This window comes from Helianthus annuus, chromosome 3 (genome assembly GCF_002127325.2).
Source record: "Helianthus annuus cultivar XRQ/B chromosome 3, HanXRQr2.0-SUNRISE, whole genome shotgun sequence".
Classification (NCBI taxonomy): domain Eukaryota; kingdom Viridiplantae; phylum Streptophyta; class Magnoliopsida; order Asterales; family Asteraceae; genus Helianthus; species Helianthus annuus.
In genome coordinates this window covers 110237803-110243802 of record NC_035435.2, presented here as the reverse complement: position 1 = coordinate 110243802, position 6000 = coordinate 110237803, and positions in this window count along the sequence as shown.

Here is a 6000-nt window from a genome sequence, read left to right as displayed (position 1 = left end):
TCAATGAATCTGCGGTAATAGCCAGCCAAACCCAAGAATTGCCGAATCTCGGTTGGCGTCTTTGGCGTTTCCCAATCTTTGATCGCCTCGATCTTGGTTGGATCCACGTAGATTCCATCTCCATTCACCACGTGCCCAAGGAATTGCACTTCTCTTAGCCAAAACTCGCACTTAGAGAATTTGGCGTATAGCTGTTCCTTCTTTAGTAGCTCCAGAATGGCTCTTAAATGCTGCTCGTGCTCAGCCTTAGTCTTTGAATAAATCAAAATATCATCGATGAACACAATCACGAACTTATCCAAGTACGGCTTACAAACTCGATTCATCAAATCCATGAACACTGCAGGTGCGTTTGTCAAACCAAACGGCATAACGAGAAACTCGTAGTGTCCATATCGAGTTCTGAAGGCTGTCTTTGGGATACTCTCCTCCTGTATCCGTAGCTAATGGTATCCAGATCGAAGATCGATCTTTGAATAAAAGCTTGAACCTTGTAGTTGGTCAAACAGATCATCGATTCTTGGCAGAGGATACCTATTCTTGATCGTCAGCTTGTTCAACTCTCTGTAGTCAATACACATACGGAAACTACCGTCCTTCTTCTTGACAAACAAAACTGGAGCTCCCCAAGGCGAGAAGCTCGGTTGGATAAATCCCTTGTCTAACAACTCTTGAAGTTGCGTCGACAGTTCTTGCATCTCAGACGGAGCAAGTCTGTAGGGTGCCTTAGCCACAGGCGCGGCGCCTGGAACTAAGTCAATGCGAAACTCCACTTGCCTTTGTGGCGGCAAGCCAGGCAAATCTTCTGGGAAGACTTCTGGGTACTCCCTCACGACAGGGATGTCTTCGATCTTTGGCTCAGCAGCCTTCTTATCTACAATGTGTGCCAGAAAGGCAGCACATCCCTTCTGCAAACACTTTCTTGCCTTCAGGCAGCTAATAATCCTCAACGGCGTCTCACGCTTCTCTCCGTGAACAACAATGGTCTCACCATCATCGGTCGGGATACGAACGACCTTCTCATGACAAACTATCTCGGCCTTGTTACTCGATAACCAATCCATCCCTACTACCACGTCGAAGCTTCCCAACTGGACTGGTAGTAGATCTAGAGCGAACTCACGCTCTCCCAATTCGATCACACAACCTCGAATCACCTCATTAGCTTCCACTAACTTCCCATTCGCCAATTCGATCGAGTACGGAATATCTAACTTACTAGCGGCTAATCCAAGCATATTCTTAAATTCTAACGACATGAAGCTATAATCGGCGCCAGTATCAAATAAAATGGATGCATAGCGTTGGTTTATAGGGAACGTACCAGTGACAACATTGGGATCCTGGCACGCTTCCCTCGCTTCTATGTTGAAAACCCTTCCGCGAGCTTGGTTTAATTCCGGGCAATTCCTTTTGTAATGCCCAAGGTCACCACAATTGAAACATCCGGGCCTCTGCCCGTTTCCACCATCGTTTCCAGCTTGATTGTTTCTCTGATTACGATTTATAGCACCCGCTTGTTTAACATTGTTGACTCGGTTTCCATCACCTCCATTGTTCCCTTGGGGGCGATTTCCATTTCCGCCCCGGTTGGTGTTTCTGTTTCCAAATCCTCTCTGGCCTCCCTGGCCAGCAGTAGCCCAACAAGTCTCCTTCAGGTGGCCAGTCTTTCCACATGCTTCACAAACCTTCAACCCACAACGGCCAGAATGATGGCGCTGGCAGTTATTACACTTGGGTTGGGCGCCCATGTATCCCTTTCCTTTCTTCCTACTACCAGCTGTATCTTGTGCTGGCGCATTTGATTCCCCTTTCTTAACCACCGCCCCGGTGCTCTGCTTGAAGTTTGAATACTTCCGCTTGTTCCCTCCAGATGACTCCACATGAGTCTCCTTCTTCTTAGGCTCCACTTCATCAAACTTGTTCAAACGAATTGCCTCCTCCGTAAGAGCCACGCTCAAATCAATGGCTTCAGTGATAGTTGCAGGTTTGGAGGAGGTCACCATGCTTATGATTTGAGGAGCTAGTCCCCAAATGAAACGTTCGATTCTTTTGAACTCAGGAGTGACCATGTAGGGTACCACATGCGACAAGTCGTGGAACCTCTGAACATACTCTGCTATCTTTGGGCCTTCCATTTTCAGATGCCAGAACTCGGTCTCCAATCTCTGGATTTCGGCGCGAGAACAGTACTTTTTGCGCATGAGTTCCTTCAATTCGGTCCATGTCAGCGCGTAAGCAGCAGCTTCGCCAAGTGTCTGTACTTGCAAGTTCCACCAGGATAGGGCTCCATCCAAAAATAGCCCAGAGATGTAAGTGACTTGCTGATCCAATGCGCATTTGCTCATGCGAAGAACGGATTCTGTTTTCTCAGCCCAGCGGACAAAAGCGACAGCACCTCCGGTGCCATCAAAGTTTACGGGCTTGCAGTCCAAGAACTGTTTGTAGGTGCACCCATGAGGTGGATTGTTGTTGTTGCCAGTGTTGCCAGAGTTGCTTCCACTCATTCCTCCTTGAGAGGCAGCATATTGAGCAATGGCAGCAGCAATGACTTGCTGTAGTTCTTCCTGAGTCGTAGGCATTTGCTGTTGTTGAAGTCTTGGCGGCATCTTCTAAAGATGTTTTTACGTCGGTCAGGCCATAGTAAAGCGTACGTATATAGTAATAGTAATAGCACATAACATCTCATGTTATCAATACTTCACAAATACTAATCACACAACATCCCATGTCACAAATATTATACACACCACATCCCATGTCATAAAAATATACACACAACATCCCATGTCATAAAAATATACACACAACATCCCATGTCATAAAAATATACACACAACATCCCATGTCATAAAAATATACACACAACATCCCATGTCATAATAATGTAAATAAGCAATCAAGCGAATCAAATATGATGAGAATACTGCGATTGCCATATATATCGAGACCACAACGTAAGTGTATCAGTACATCACTGTGTCATACAATCATCAATCAACTAGGGGCTACATCACCCCTGTCCAAAAGCTATATCAAATCAGTGTCAAATACATCAAATACATCAAGTATGTGTCAAAAGTCAGTATCATCATGTAGTCTCCAAAATGCTATGCAACCAAAAGCAATCGCGGTCCTCTCACCAACGTCTACACAAGCAGTACTGATGAGCTCTATACAGATGGCGGTGGAGGAGGGGAAAGTAAGTGTAAAGCAAGCGACGTAACTGGAGCCAGTCCTCCTCCATAGCTCGCTGAGTACGGATAACAGAAGCAATCTGCTGCTCCAGTGTAAAGAGACGAGCAGCATAATCTGGGGGTAATGATCGACATGGCTGAAGAGGAGAGTGTATCTGACCATGGCATGAACATGGTGGCAGCTGAGCTCTCTCAAGCTCCTGGAGACGCTGCGTGTGTGACTCGTGCTGATAAACGAAGGACATCAAAACGTCCTCTATAGTGTGTCCCACATGAAATGGATGGTAAGGATCAGTAGGTGGCATGACTGGTGGTGTCGACCAAAGCAAAGGCTCACTGGTGGGGTCAAACGGTGCCACATGAAACGGTGAAGTAGAGGGTGGAACAGATGACATCTGGGGCATGAAGGGGATAGACATCGGTACGTGCCCAAAAGGATGGGCTGAAGAACCCTCTCCAGGCCTCGCTGGAGGTACAAACTGAGGAATCTGAAAAGAAAAATCAACATGTCGTGAAACAGGGATCTGAGGGGGCAAAGGTGGAACATCCTCATCAGCAGGTATCCATCCGTGCTGTGCATGCTCATCCGGTGGATCCATGTGGTCTGCAAACAGTGCGTGCTCAGGCTCAAGTGGAATGGGATCAAATGGGGGAGCAACAACAGGATCAACTGGTGCAATGTGATCGACAGGATGGTCAACAGGTATATCAATAACAGGTGGGGGAACAACAGGATCGACAGCAATAACATGATCACCCTCCAGATGATCATCGACAGGCGGGTCAGCTAGAACAGGCTCAACTGGGATGCCAGCATGTATGGGGTCATGCTCGGGCATAGGATCTAGAGCAGCTGCTTGCTCAGGAGCCAAGGCAGGCTCATGGTCATCAAAAGCCATCTCGAAATCGAACTCAGGATCAATAGGATCGACTGGATCAGCGGGATCCTCCATGGGCTGGTCCATCGGGATAAACTCAATATCATGATCCGGGTCGAATCCCGGAGGAAAGATGGGATCAGAATCCTCTATGTCATCATGGTCAAATGCGAAGCTGGGAATAGGTGCGGCAGAGGATGCCTGGTCAGGATCCGAATCGTGTGCAAAGTGTTGTGCGCTCACCTCGTGAGAAGGTGCGGATGCCACAGACTCAAAGGAGTCTGGGACCGGTGAATGTGCGGGTGAGTCCTCGGCAGGGGCATCAGCGATCATCAGAAGATCGCCAGCAGGAAGTAGGGCTGCGTCCGGGATCTCATCCTCGATAGGCTCATCCTCAAACAGATCGATATCGCCGTCAGCCTCGGCGTCAAGTAGTAAGTCATATGCGGGATAAACGGCTAAAGGTATAGGAGCCGGAATCACTACTAGGGGTAGGTACTCAGCAGGAGGGCCATCTGCAGGCTCATCAGCACCCTCGGGTAGTGCGAAGGGCTGGAAATCGTCGTCGTCCGTGCTGGTGGAATCAGATGTATGCACCTCATGCTCCGAAGATGGGAGGTCATCAGATACGATAGGCCTGGGTCCGGTGGTGTCCGAGTCACCAGTACCGGCTGAGTCCATGAGTCTGTAACATAGACACAAGTATGCACAAATAATCAGTCATTCAATCAAATAATCACATAAGTTACCAAGTAAGATATCACATAATTCTCCTAGTCCCACTAGCCTCCCAGCCTCCCAGACTGCTCTTCCTAGTCCCACTAGCCAATTCTCCCAGCCTTCCAGACTGACTCCCTAGTCCCACTAGCCAATTCTCTCAGCCTCCCAGACTGACTCCCTAGTCCCACTAGCCAATTCTCCCAGCCTCCCAGACTGACTCCCTAGTCCCACTAGACAACTACCTCGACCTATTAGATCGAGCCTCGGCCTCCCAGACCAAGCCTCTGCCTCCCAGACTGAGCCTAAAAATAATAAATAAAATGTGCTCAACATTTGTTTGTAAAAATGTTTTGGATCTGGACTTAAGTGGTATGCAGTAAAAATGTTTTCGTGAGAGCCCTAGTGATCATAGTCTAGACTCGAGAAGGAATCCTAGTTCGCTATGATCAGAGCTCTGATACCAAGCTGTCACACCCTGGCTTTGCGGAAGCGTGGTTAATTTGGTGTGACTTCTTAATACCATAGCTTAATCATAACAAAGCTATACGAATTAAAAACATGCAAGAATCATCCATTAAGTTTTAAAACCAAATACAGTACCATTGTTTTAACGGAAAACACCCTAACAACCATAATTTTGTTCAACAGACAATACAAACTCAAACATATCATAAACACAGTTTAAGGACTGTGACTTGTCCAGGAAAGAGTCACATTCCCTAAACCCCGGATGATCTTGGAAACTAGTGCAGCGGGAAAACGTGCCATACCGTGCCAGATCTTTTAATTCCCTGAAATACATGTAAGTTGAAAAGTCAACAATAATGTTGAGCGAGTTCATGTGTAAGTGAGTAAGTAAACCTTTGTATTTATCAAAAATCCTGGTATGTAGCAAATAAGGAAAAAGAGATCACCAATGGTTTGCAAGGCCATTGATATGTGTGAAATGCAAGTAGGAAGGCTCAAACCTAGCAGATTTATGCTTCGGGTACAAAGTCATCCCAAGGTCCGTTATGCTGGGCCTGGGACTAGGCTCGCTACACCCAAATAGATCTATCGCTCCTGCCCCTCGGTCCTACCCTGAGGATTAATGACCTTAAGTTTCCGCCTACCCATTCACATGATCTAAGTAGTAACCCTCCTTACGCTAACCATACCATGTATAAACTTATTCATAATCATAGTAACATGTATTTCACCCCCGC